At 40.9% G+C, this 14735-nt stretch overlaps 1 protein-coding gene across 1 annotated transcript in view; it reads left to right on the top strand.

Annotated features, from left to right (window-relative positions):
* The window catches only part of DPYSL3 (dihydropyrimidinase like 3), a 140048-nt gene that overhangs the window by 749 nt on the left and 124564 nt on the right, over positions 1-14735 (top strand). The window lies entirely within an intron of this gene.

Below are 14735 nucleotides of genomic sequence, written 5' to 3'. Positions count from 1 at the left end.
ACTTTACACCCGACTCGGGGAGAAGGAGGAGATTTTCCTTCTAACTACCACCCCTTCTTCCTTGGCTTTCCAACCCCCTTCCAATTCCGGACCCCCGACTCGAGTTTCCGTTCGTGGTATCCATTTGTGGGGCAGGGGAAGTAGGAATACCCTCTACCCTCCTCAAGTGGGCTTCCTGTCTGTACTTACTGGAATCCTTTTCCCCTGCCTCCCTGCCCTCATCTCGATCTCATCGTTTCTGGATGGGTGTGGAGGGCTGGACTGTGAAGGATATAGCTAGGTTTTATAAGACTCATAAAAAAAAAGTCCACTCTTCCTGCTCTCCCTCTCTCCACCGACTCAAAAATACCCGCCCCAGACCAGGCACCTTCAAATCCCCAAAAGGGATGTCTAGGACAACATCAGACAAGGGGAGTTGGGGGAAGGGGGCTGTCGCTGGGGGTCGCAGGCAGCAAAAGTAATCCACAGCAGAGTTCTTCTATAGTCAGGGGGAACAACACAGAGGAAGTTGCCCTGCTCCCCATCCTCCAACCCTACACACACCCTGGTGCGCCTGGAATTAGGAGCTCAGCCACCCGCCCCACTTGGGAAACTTTTGTGTGTGAAACAGTAGACTAAACACTTGGGCTATTCTGCCAGCCTCACGCGTCTTAACTGTTATTTTGTCTCTGTGTTTGCCAGAAGTATATGTGTGTGCATAGGCCACCTCTTGAACTCCGGGGTGCGATGATACAACCACCTCTCTGGATCCATCTTATTTAAAAATAAAGATACTATTAAGGGTTTCCTAAGAACGAGTTACAGGCCAATCCTCAGCTGCTCACATGGGCGCCAAAGCCAGGTAATTGTATGTGTGCATTCCCACGGGCCCCCCTCCCAAACACACCTTCCCCTCTTCAGAAACTTAGAAAATTTAAATCACTGAAGGGACCCTGCTTGACATGGTTTTCTTGTTTATTTTGTTGGTAGGCAGGTGTCCTGAGAAACTGGGCACAGGTAGAGAGTTTGGAATTCAAAATGATGCTTAAGAAGGAAGAAACAAGCATATTAAGATGCTCTGGCCCAACAGAGCTTTCTTTCCTGTTGTCTAGGTGTTGAATGCAATGGCATCTATTATTCTGCATTGATATTGTTATGAATAATCACTTGAAATGGAAATTGGCTCCTTTGAGGAATTGCAGCCAGTGCCCACAAAGACTCCAGACTTTGATTAAAACACATGGTTAGCCAATAGGAGGGACGAAGGCCTTTTCTTGGGGTTTCATATATGACAAGCTCACACAAAAGGAAAAATGCAAAAGAAAAACACAAGGAAAAGGTTATTTACAATCGGGATTGTTCAACGTTGCCATTGAGAAAAACAGGATGTTAACATTACTCGAAATCACAACTGATGATTGTAAATCCATATTAGGAGTTCAAAGCACCTTTCCCTCCTCCTGCTGCTGGGATTTTCCCCAGGATCCTCCCTCCCTTTTCCTTTGAGGGAGGGAGGAAAGGAGGAATTGAGCCTCTTATGTTTGGAAGGGTTTCAAGTTGTTTCTAGATGGAAAAGTGGGCCTTCAAAATGGGTGTTCCTTCTCTTTAGGTCTAATTTGGCCAGGAGTGAAAATGTTCACTTCCTGCCTGCCAGGAATGAGATATGTGGTGGATGATGTCAGTAAACTATAGTTAACATTATTCCTTTGACTTCAACCCCTCTGTTGTGAGCCAGACTTTTATGGTCAATCTGTAATACTGATGAATGGTAACTAGAGGAAAGAAAAATGTACTCCTTGTAATCGCAACAATTCTCCTTCCTTCCCCCTTCCTTGCAAACCCTGTACTTTTGGTTCCTAATTGAAAAATAATGATATGACATAAGTATCAGCAAGATATACAGCGCTCTATGGTTATTCATAGGTCAGTCTTGAATGTTGTTGGCAGTCTGGACAATGCTGTATTATTATCTCCAATTTCATAGAATTTCAAGGGACTGTAGAGGTCACTTGGGCCTGGCTGCCTCTCAGTGAAGGAATCCTTTCTGTAACATCTCTGACAAATGAATATCCAGTCTCTGCTTTAAAAACATTCACTGACAAGCTGCTTACTGCCATCCATTGTTGGTCTATTAAAAAAGTTTTCCCCTATATTCATTTGGAATTTTCCCCGTGATACTGCTATTTATTGGTCTTAGTTCTGCCTTCTGACGGTACACAGACTAAAAGTAATCCCTCTTTTTCTTGCCAACTCTTTCTGTATTTGAAGATACCAAAAACAATCTTCTCTTTCCTAGGTTAACCAGTTCCATCAATACTTCAGCAGTCAATTGGATCCATGATCTCATTGCTTTGGGTAGCATGACTCTTCATCTTTCCTGACACTTGTCCATGGCATACCTAAAATTTCCCATAGGAGGTCCATCCAATTTACAGAAGGCCTTCCTTTCATTATCTCAAAATTGTGTGGATCCCATTGGAGGACCTGGGCTGTCCATCATTTATCCCTTGCTCTCCTTACAAGACCAACTCCTCTTTTTTCCCCCAGAAATACATGGCTCCAATGACATCCCCTACTCCACATCTCTGGCACAGTTCCTTGATTATGATGTATCTCACCATGATTCCTTCAACCATTCTTCATAGGTCCTTTGCTATCTTGATTTTCTTCTTCTGGTGCATTTTAATTGATAAATGCCCCCTCTAGGATGTGGTGTCCAGCACTACACACAATTCTCTTAAAGTATTCTCACCAGAACAGAGCAGAGGAGAGCTATCACCTTCCTTCTCCTGGAGATTTTATTAATGCTGTCTAAAATGGTATTACCATCTTTAACAGCTGCATCACTATTGGCTCATGGTGTGCTAATTGTCAGGTAAATTCTCTATTTCTTTGCCACACAAAATGTTGTTTAAACCAGGTCTCCTTCAAACTGTATTTTTGTAGTTTCTTTCCCCCAAGTACAGGACTTTACATTGATCCCTATTAAGTTTCACTTTGTTGGTTTCAGGCCATAGCTCCAGTCTATCCAGTTATTTTCAACTTGTGATTCTGTTCTTCACTGTATTAATTACCCCCTCTCAACTTTGTGTCATTGGCAAAGTTGATAAACTCACCTTTGATGTTTTTCTCCATCATCAAAAAACATGTTGCACAGCATAGGGGTGAGGACAGAGCCCTCTTGTCTATATGCCACCTATTAAAGATCAACTTTCCAGGCTGACAGTCTCTTAATCAGCAGTCTTTGGATTCAGTTTTCAGCTAGCCACATGGATGTTATCTGTTAGCCCACTTTCATCATATTCTGTTATTAGAGACTTTGTCAAATATCTTGCTGAGATCCAGATATCCTGTCTATGGTATTCCCCTGAGCAGCTAATGTTATCAGAAAAGGAAGTTAGAATAGGATAAAAATAAGTGAGTAGTCAAATCACTATAAGCCTTTGGCATATTTTGGATCTGTAAATAATAACAATTAGCATTTATAACACTTTACATCTATTATCTCAGCTGAGTTTCATGTTGTTGTTCATCCTTAATTTTCAAAGAGGACCATTAAGTTTCATGACAACATTTAAAGGTAGGCATCATTATACCCATTTTATAGATGAAGAAACTGAGTCTGGGAGCAGTCAAGTGAGTTAGGCTCACAAGATCACAGACTTAGAACCTGAAATGACCATAATGGTCATCTAATCTAAATCTCTGATTTAACAGATGGGCAAGCAGAAGCCCAGAAGTTAAATGACTTGCCCAGGTTACTTGGCTAGCTAGTGGGAAAGCCAGGATCTAAACCCAGACCCTTTCATTCCAAACCCAACACTCTTTCCTTGCCCATGGTCATACATGGCAGCATTTGAATTCAAGTCTTCCAGACTCCCAAGTCTACTACTCTGTCTACTGTGCCTTGCTGCCTCTATGACCTATAAAGAGATCCTTATCATATGGCTTGTACCTAGGAGACTGGTCCTCTGAATGTTGTAGGAATAGCTGGGTGTGACCCTTGAAATAACTTGGTGCTTTTTCTCCAAGAGCTCATACCTCCAGGACACACCAAAAATATTCATACAAAGACCATTCATATTTGCTTTGTTTATAACCGCTTACACCAAATGCCTAAAAAAGCAATTCTAAATGCAAATTGAACATTTATCTACATTTCTTGCCAAAATTGTAGACATTCTCTAATAGTGAACAGATTGTAGAAAGGAGACTGTCAATACACGGCTGGTTTTCTTAATCACACTTGAATCGTACTGCCTCTGTAAAGTGCAAGTGATGCTGGGAGGATACAAATTTAAGGAGCATCTAACAGCCTTGTCACCACAGAGATCTTTTTCACCAATTGCTATTTTTCACAGGGACTCAGGGGATCCATAATCTACAATTCCATCCCTCCCCACCCCCTGGGGCTCATTTTTGTGTAAGATTCCCTCTTTGGTGAGCCATTAGGAACCCTCTCAGGGATGAGTGTGGCCCTGAGTTCATATGTCCACCTTCTTTTTCCTCATAGTGCAACACTCACCAGTTTCAAAGTGAAGTCAGTAGAACCAAAAGTCTCGTACTTTCCTGTACATGGGAGAGAGCTAAGGCACAAGATGAACCTTTGGACTCATAAAATCCTATTTACTTCATGTCATCAAAACTCTTGAAAGACAAATGAATTTCTCAGTATCCTGGACTATTTGACCGGCTGAGTCTGCACAGTGACCAGTGATCTATTTAGGGAAAGACTCTAGGCTCCTTAACCTTCAGGCCACTATCAGATGAAGTCTCATCTATCTCTTTTCAAACTTTACACATGCATGGTTTTTTCCATGATTTGATTTCAAGTGACAGGATGTATTTGAGGGGCAACCAATGTTTCTTTTAAGTAATGCTGTAATTGGCAGTGTTCCCTCAAATTAATGGTCCCTCGAGGTAGTCCTTCCCCTCTCCTTTGCTGATGATTCTATAAGTAATATTTTACAATATCCAGTTTGCTGCCTGTGATGCTTTTCAGAGTCAGTGCTCTTATAGCTGCCTCTTCTTGTAATGCATTCTGTAGTTAGTCCATATAAGTAACACTCTCTTGAGACAATGAGTAAAGCTCCCCAAGAACAGAGAACCCAGTACAGGAGAATGGCGTTCACTGCCTGTGGGTCTGTACTACATGGTATTTTTATTTCAGGGAGAAATAGAGAAAATGGGGCATTGTTTACTTATCGATTGAACCAGACTATTCCAGAAAGATTTCTAGGAAACTGAGAGGTTTCATAGAAACTTGTCTATGCAATTACATGGCCGCATAGGGTTGAGAGGGCAGTTATTTTTCATCTGAACCTATTGATTGACCTATCTGATCTATTCTTTTTATTGTTGTTGTTTGGTTTTTTGGCTGGGCAATGAGGGTTAAGTGACTTGCCCAGGGTCACACAGCTAGTAAGTGTCAAGTGTCTGAGGCCAGATTTGAACTCAGGTCCTCCTGAATCCAGGGTGGGTGCTTTATCCACTGTGCCGCCTAGCTGCCCCCATCTGATCTATTCTAATTGTGATAAGGTAGGTTATACACACAGTAGAACCCTAAGTAGAGTGTAAATTCTTTGAGGGCAGGACTGTTTCAGTTCTTTCTTTGTTTTCCCACACCTAGCACCTTGAAATGATAGACACTTTATAGATGTTTGTTGAACGAATGAATTCTTGTTGTTCATCCTTTGTTCTCAAAGAGGATCAATGACATCTTGACTTGCACGTGAATTGCATATGAGTGGAGCACATCTGTGCAGTGAATGGATAAAGATATGAAGTTTTGAGATTCAATAAGACTCCATTCAAGAAAAGGCATGAGATGAGAGTCTGGTATACAAGGGAAATAAACAAAAATCTACATAGAGACCCTGTGGTAGGAACAGTCATCATAACTGGAGTCCTTGGAACATGCATGTTTATGTGCATATCTCTCTATCCATCTCTTATCATTCATACTGCAAGAATGAAGGAGTTATTATTCCCCGTTAGGTCTTCAATATATTTCAATGCAAGTCAATAACATTGAAAAATTAAATGATAAAGTCAATAACTATTAATGAAAACAATGAAATAAATGTCTAAAGAAAGAATACTATTTAACAAAGTTGATCCAAATGGATTAATAAACAGCCATCTAGTCAAAGTTTGCTTTTTTCAGCAATCCTTAATAAATACCTTTAAGGCATAAAGAACCTTGCTGGATGTTGGGGATGTGAAGATGAAAAACAGCCAGACCTTATTTTCAAAGAACTTAAAATATAATATGGGGACACAACATACACACAAATAAGTGTGATACAAAGCATGATGTTTGGAAGACAAAGGAGAGAGCCAAACAAAATGTTCTTGAAAAACTGGAAGATGGAGGGAATGCTAAGATCTGGGGGATCAGGGAGTACTGTATGAAGGCAGTGGTACCTTACCTAAACCTCGAGAGAACAAATGAGTTTTAATAGGCAGAGAGGAGACAGGAGGGCATTCCAGACATAGGCTCTGGATGGCCTATGAAAATGAATAGAGGGGACAGCTAGGTGTCATAGTGGATAAAGCACCAGCCCTGTATTCAGGAGGACCTGAGTTCATATCAGGCCTCAGACTAGCTGTGTGACCCTGGGCAAGTGACTTAACTCTCATTGCCCTGCAAAAAAAAAAAGAAAATGAATAGAGGCAGTGTGATAAAATAATGGGATTTGGCAGACGTCCAGGGGCACCACCTGAAGATTGATTTAGAATTGTTTGAATTGGGTAAGACTTATAAACTAAGTACTTACTTAAGGGTGATTGGATGGAGACCACACCTGGCTGGCCCTTAGTGATGTGTTGTTCTCAGAGGAGGTGTACTACTGACATCAGCAAGAGAGCACTCTCAACCAATCAGCTTGAAGGACCTCCCCTTCAAGGGAGGGAGGGAGGAATTAGGAAGCAGAGGTTAGCCCGATGCCTCTATCTCTTTTAGTGGAGGAACTGGCATGGTGGTAGATGGGAGAAAAAGGAGGGTCCCCCTGGTTGTCCAGAACTTTTGGCGTGATTTTAAACAACACAGTTTGGCAATCACAATGTGGTGCCTATTAGCAGAAGACGCCTGAAGCAACACTGATCAATGGGGAAGTCAGGGTTCAAATCCTGCCTCAGACATTTATTAACTATATAAGCCTGGGAAAGTCACAACCTCTCTATGCCTCAGTTTCCTCATCTGTATTGATTTATTTATTTAGAACTTTGCCCCAAGTTACATGTACAAACAAATTTTCACATCAATTTTTAAAACTTTGTGTTCCAAATTCTCTTCCTCCCTGCCTCCCCACTGCCCCTTAAGAACTCAAGCAATTCAATTTAAGTTATATAGTTTCCTCATCTGTAAAAGGGAAAGGGAAGGAAACAAAAGGGCAGCTAGTTGGTGAGGTGGACAGAGTGCCTGACCTGAAATCAGGAAGACTCCTCTTCCTAATTTCACATCTGGCCTCAGACACTTACTAGCTCTGTGACTCTGGGCAAGTCACTTCACCCTCTGAACCTCAATTTCCTCCTCTGTAAAATGAGCTGGAGAAGGAAATGGAAAATCCCTCCAGTATCTCTATCAAGAAAATCTCCAAAGGGGTCACAAAGAGTCAGACAACTAAAGCCACTGAACAACAACGACAAAAGGAAACAGACCTTTATTAAGTACTTACTATGTGCCAGGCACTGTGCTGTGTGCTTTACTAATATTATCTCATTTGAGCCTCACAATAATACTGTGAGGTAGGTGCTATTATTATCTCAATTTTATAGTAAAATGAGGTGGTTGGACTCAGTGACCTCTAAGGTTCTTTCCATCTCTATACTGACTGGACGTGGCCTAGAGGAAAGAGCACAGGTTCTGGGATAGAGAATGTGGGTTTGAATTCTACCTCTGCTCTTTACTGTCTGACCCCAAGGAAGTCGCATAATCTCTCTGTTTCCAGTTGTGAAATGAAGAAGTAGAACTAGATGATTTCCAAATGTTCTTCCAAGTCTAAATTGATCCTAAGTTAGACTGAGTGGCCAAAAAGAACCAACTAAGGAATAATGATATAAAGGGAGATTAAAGGAGGACAAATGAATGAATGAATGAATGGCATTTCTTAAGTACTTATTGGCTGCAGAGTACCCAGCCAAGCAGAGATACAAAGAGAAAATCAGTCCATTGCTGATCTCAGGAAGCTAATATTTTATTAGGAGATAGATTTTATAGGAGGTTCCAGCTGCAAGTCAGATGGAAAGGCTTAGACAGCCTTGGTGTGTAGCAGAAAAGCAGATGGCAATGCATCTTCTTTAATATCATTTCCGTCGATAAAACCATATCCGTTTCTGATGCTGAACCCTTTGATGGTGCCAAGACTTTAGCGACTATGCTGCTAACCAAGTCACATCTCCACAGTGGTTGATACCCAGACTGATGGCTAGGAGTGGGGAATAAGGGACCAGGCTGGAAGGAGGGTTGGTAGAAGAAAGTGAACTATTCAAGGAAGAATTGGATATATTTTACATCATAGTGAAGAACAAAAAGAGATAAAAAGGAGAGCAGGAGGAAATGCACTCACAGATGTGTAAAAATCAGGGGGCAGGCTCTTTATCTAGCATAGTAATTCTACTTGAGCATTACCGTAGCGCTGTTCCTGAGTTAGACAGCAAAAAAGATAAAAGCAGAAGATATTCAAATGAAATTTATTAATTTAAATGCAGAGGGGTTAGCAGGAAGTTACCCCACACACCCTGACTGAGCAGAAAGAGAAGGAACAGTATTGGGGGAAATAGTAATTTGACTAATAATAATTCATGGGTCACCTATCTTAACTACTTTAAAGTTAATAAAGCTTTTTCTTCCCAACAGTTCTATGAAGTAGGTGTGGTCATTGTTACTAGCCCCATTTTGCATATGAGAAACTGAGGCTTACAAGGGGTTAGGTTACCATGGCCACACAGTTAATAAGAAAATGAGCCCAGGTTTCCTGACTCAGAGCCCAGACCTTTTTCCACTGGCACCACTGTTGTGAGTCAAAAGTGCAAATGGAAAACTAGTTTAGAATTGGCCTTGGGGCCTGTTTCACTGTACTCCAGAATATTCCCATAGCTGAGCATAATTAAATGTAGGAAATAAGGATGTAAATAGCAGCCTTACAGAAGGAAAGGGAGATACAACATGTGGAACCTTGAGAAAGGACAAGCCAACCTTAGCTTATTTACAGGAGCCTGCATTAGGTACAAAGAGGGAAACAGAGAATGCTTGAGAATGCTGGGTAGGGGTTACAGACTCCTGGTTCATAAAAGAAAAAGAAAAAATAGGACCACCTACAAATGAAGGTGGGAGAGTACAAAGAGCTCAGAAGCCATGGATCCCTGTTCAAATCCTGATTCTGCATCTTATCACTCATGTGACCATGGACAAATTGCTTTCCTTTCTGAGCCTCAGTTTCCCCTTCTGTAAAATGAGGAAATTGGACTAGATGATTCCTTGAGCCTGTTGCAGCTCTGGGCCTATGGAATTAAAATTGGAAGATGTTAGATAATAAATGGAAAAAGAAAAGGTTTTAAGAAAGGTGAGTCCTGTCCTCCAAGGAACTGAGTGCTTCTGTAACTGTTGCTCAAGGCAGGAAACAAGCAAATTACCTGTGCAGTGAGTTTTTTAGAAGCAGTGGGTAAAAGATGGGGATGAGTGATGATGATTGGAGATAGCATTGAGAGTTTCCATTTGATGAAAAGACAGACAGCATATAGAATAAGGATGATTTTTTTGGAGGAAAAAGAGAAAGGGAGGAAGGAATAAGGAAAGAAAGAAGGAAAGGAAAAGAAAGAAAGAAAGAAAGAAAGAAAGAAAGAAAGAAAGAAAGAAAGAAAGAAAGAAAGAAAGAAAGAAAGAAAGAAGGAAGGAAGGAAAGAAGGAAGGAAAGAAGGAAGGAAAGAAGGAAGGAAAGAAGGAAGGAAAGAAGGAAAGAAAGAAGGAAAGAAAGAAAGAAAGAAAGAAAGAAAGAAAGAAAGAAAGAAAGAAAGATTAAACTCACCAGTGTTCTAACGTGCATGGGAAAGGACAAGTGTGAACACTGTGACAAGCAGTTTTGAAAAGAGTCTCCTTGGAAGAGGTTTAATTGTGTTCTAAGCAACTTAATCAAAAGGCAGGAAACATTGCTTCTATTTTAGTGTTCAAGATTGACAGAAAATCCAGGAAGTATATATAAACTTGATATGAAGTAAAAACAATCCAGAGTGTATATGAAGCTTAGACAGCATCTATGAACAGAGAAAGGATAGAGTCAAGGAAAACAGAAATAACAATGACAGGAAAACCCAACTGGGAAATTGGTAGAAAGGGTCTAAATAATTGAAAAAGAAAAGGTCAGGACAAAAATAAAAAATTACCAGTGCTCTAATAAAAAGAAAGAAATGAAGGTTTGAAGGATAAAGATAGAAAGTAAAGACAGAGCCAAAAAATAGTTAGAGTTGGAGTGAGAATTCCTCTTGGAATTGTTAGTAGAATAAGAGATTGAGTAAAAAGTGGAGAATATTGTTGAGCCCACCAACCATAAAATATATTTACAGAAAGAGAAATTAGAGATCTGTAAATAGAAATAACAGCCTGCCGATTTCAAGTTGTGTTTAAGAGCTTATAGAGAAATATATTCGTCAAAGATGTGCTTACTGAAGAAGCTTCCTTGGGCAAACCCTTGGACAAAGAGGCAGAGTCATAACCAGCATTTTTGGCAACCAGGGAAAGTAGCAAAAAACAGGATGGAGCAAGCAACATAAATTGAGCCCCCAAATTGACTTAGTAATTCATGATGTGAAAATAATAAATGAAATAAAGCAAATTCAGTTGAATCATAGAGACAATTAGCTACTGTTAACTCGGAGTTACTGTCATGTGTTAAATATTTTCACCCTCTAAATCTCTATCCCCTAGGGCAAAGCTACTAGGGCCCTGCCCTAGTTTATTTAGGTTCTGTCCAGAGGGGAAATGGAGTGAGAATAAAGGGCACTGAGCATAATGTTCAGGGAGAGGGCCACTGGTCATTTTTGGTCACTGATATTACCACAGATTATTAGACATTTGGCTTTTTAAAAAGATACATACATCCAAACATGTATATACACACATATATTATCAGTTACATATCATTAACTTATTCCCTCTCATCTCCCAAATGGAAGTCTCCCTTAAAACGAATAAATATGACCATGCAAAACAAGTGGGCACATTGGTCATGTCTGCTATTTGCACCCATTTAATCCATTACCTCTCTGCTAAGAAACAGCATCAGTACCTCCATTTAAAGAAGCTGTCCAGGCCAGCCATTTCTTCATTTCCAACCTGGCTGCACTCCTTTGCACTTCTCCATCACTCGGAGCCACTGCCTTCCCCCACCCCCACCCTGATGCATACACATACAATGAGACCAGTACCTTCCCTGTTACTCTCAACCCTTTTTAGTTTCCTTTTGTGTGTAGTCTTTCCCCATTAGATTGTAAACTCGTTGAGGGCAGGAACTGTCTTTCTTTTTCTATTTGTATTCCCAGTGCTTAGCACAGTGCCTGACAAGCACCAGTTACTTAATAAATGTTTATTGACCAACTTATTGAGTTAGTTGAAAAAATCTTACTCAAGGGACAATAGCAGTCAGAAGGATGCCTGCACCTTTAAATAACTGTTTAAATGGTAGTAGGGATTACAAAAGAGTCAGACACGACAGAATAGCAACAGAAGATAACTTAATCAAGGTTGCCAAAGGAAAGAGCTGTTCAGAATATTTAACAATCATAGCTAATAGAAGCTGACATTTATAGAGCACTTTAAGGTTTGCAAGCACTTCGCATACATGATCTCAATTTGACTCTCACAACAGCTTGGTGAGGTGGGTGTTGTTGTTTAGTCATGTCCGATTCTCTGTAAGATTATTTGGGGTTTTCTCGGCAGAGATACAGAGATTTCTTGGCATTGTACAGATGAGGAAACTGAGGTGAACAGGGTTAGGTGCCTTGCCCAGGATCACATGGCTAGGAAGTATCTAAAGCCAGATTTTAATTCAGGAAAATGAGTCTTCTGGGCTCCAGGTCAGTCACTCTATCCACTGGACCACCTAGCTGTCCAGTGAGGAGGGTACTACAGTTTTTATTATCTCTATTTTATAGAAAGGGAAACTGAGGTTGACAGAGGTTAAATGACTTGTCCAAGGTCTTCATAGTAAGTTTTAGAGGTATGACTCAAACACAAGGGTCAGAAAGAGAATTCAATTTCTAAGCCTAGTTCCCTTTCCACTGTGGATCACAGAGAACTTTTTACAAGTGTAAGTTTCTCTGCAAACTATATGTTAGAGAAGGGAGGATTGGAAGAATTGTAAATAATTATACTTCCTATTTCAAGGATCTGTGATTTTGTCGGTGATGGTAGTCACTCTGCTGATGCAGATCCCAAATCTTAAGCCTTGTAGTAAGTGGTTTTGGAGAATTACTATGGCTAAAACATTCCTCAGCCTATGGCCAGCTAGGTGGCTTACCTCCCCAAACTTAGGGAGGCTGGCTCTCAGATGACAGATAGACAGTCCATCACGAGGTCCATATTCAAGACTTCTTTTAGTATGAAGTCTGTGTCCTATTGACATAGCCTTTGAAACTCCTAAGTCCCATCCACTCCATGATGGAGCATTATATTTCAGTAGAGTATCATAAGATCATAGATTAAGAACTGGTGAGGGGGGACCTAAAAGTCATCGACTCTAACACCCTCATTTTGCAAATGGGGTAAGGGGAGAGAAGACTAATCAAAACTAGTGTTCCTAGTCGAGTGCCATGGTTCATGGTTCAGACTCTCCCAGGAATCCAGGAGAAATAGTAAAGGGGGAGTTTTGATATTATGGTTACATTTTAGTTCAGTGTATTTCTGGATGAGGAAAATCATCTAATCCTGAATCTTTAGATTCAGGAGGATCCATTTGGTTCAGATGGGAAAGGGCCACGTCAATGTTTTGATCAAAGTATCCGGAAGACATTCTTGAGGTTGGTGTTAAGAGCTGGTATTTTCTCCTGTGCATCCTTATTTTTTAATGCCCTCATGCTTCGGGGCCAAGTTTGGAATGACATGGTATTGAGCCATAGGTTAAGTGACTTTTCAGGGTCACAAGGTAATAACAGGTCAAGAATTTGAACCCAAACCCTCTGGGATTTAGCCCTGGGGGATAGGATCAACGAAAATAAACAAAGACCAGACAGAGCCCATGAAATTGATCAAAGAGAGAGGAAAGTCCTGATAAATCAAAGTGGGAGAAAAAATAGCAGAGCAATTGCTGGGAATTTTTATGCTTGAGGCAACTATTGTGAACCACCCCAGGGCAAGCGGTCTTTGCCCCATGTGAAGGATTTGGGGAGGAGAAGAGCTCATCCAAGCCTGTCTGAGATTTGGTAGATTCCTATTAACTAATTATTCTTGTTTTGTTTTGTTTTGTTTTGGTGGGGCAATGAGGGTTAAGTGATTTGCCCAGGGTCACACAGCTACTAAGTGTCAAGTGTCTGAGGTGAGATTTGAACTCAGGTCCTCCTGAATCCAGGGCTGGTGCTTCATCCACTGCGCCACATAGCTGCCCCTTTTTGTTTGTTTTTTGGAACTAATTATTCTTACTAATAAAGTGCTAAGCTCTGTTCTTTGTGCTTTGTCCCGGCTATGAGCACTGTCAGCTCCCTCTAAATTCAGTGCTCTGGCTCAGAGATCCAGCTGCCCAACCCTCATTACCTCAGTTACCTCACTACTCAGGAAAGAGAAAAGGTGTTGGATCGTGATTCATAATGTCCCTACTTTGTTGTGGTTACTGTACTTAACATTTAACCATATGGGAACTATTAATGCACACGATCTGACTTTTCCTTAAATAGTCATTTTACCATCAAATTCTTTGCAAAGGACTTTTTAGTTCTTTGAGAGTTCTGTTAACATACTTTGCAAAACCAAATTTAATTGTAGTATATCAGACCAAATAAAGGGAAAATTGAGGTAATCAGCCAAATAACTTGATTATAAAAACCACTTTTCTCAATTACCTATCTTAGTAGAGTCTGCAGAGGTTTTTTGGGGGGCGGGGGAGAAAAAGGGGAAGGGAGGGGAGCCTAAATTATGGGTGATGTTCCTGCTGCACTCTGCTCTGGTCTGACCACATCTGGAGTTGCCCATTTTAATTTTCCTAAGAAGATACTGCAAAAGTGGCCAGGAGACAGTTCTTGGTACTGTTTGTGCAAATATAACACTAAGTTGTTAGTCTTAGCATGCATGCTACCAATATTAAGAAAAGTACAAAAGAAATGATTGTCTTGAACTAAAGATGTTTTTGTTTAATTTTGCATTTTCCCCGTGTGAGTCTCATGTCCTTCAGACGGCAGTGGCGTGGCTCCACCAAAGTTCCAACACCATCATCATTTCCATAGTAACCTGCTATAAAGATGCAAACAGAGGATTACACCCTCCCTCCTTGCAGGCTTAGACAGGAAGGCCAGATGGGTTATGAAGGAGGGAAAAAGCCCTTACTGAGACATAAATCTCTTCAGGAGAAGCAAAAGGAAATCATTTAAGGAAGAAAGCTGGTGGTGTAATCATGGCTCTGGGGTGACATTCTTGTTTAAAGCTGGCCAGCAGTGGTGGGTGCCTTTCCAAGATTTCAGTAGGGGACTCCAAGTGTGTGGTGAGTTACTGACAACGCCAGCTAATGAGGCCAGGGTCATGCATGGATTGAATTCCCATCTGAGCCCATTAA

The sequence above is a fragment of the Dromiciops gliroides genome, chromosome 2 (genome assembly GCF_019393635.1).
Source record: "Dromiciops gliroides isolate mDroGli1 chromosome 2, mDroGli1.pri, whole genome shotgun sequence".
Lineage (NCBI taxonomy): Eukaryota > Metazoa > Chordata > Mammalia > Microbiotheria > Microbiotheriidae > Dromiciops > Dromiciops gliroides.
This window is presented reverse-complemented; position numbering and strand designations above follow the sequence as displayed.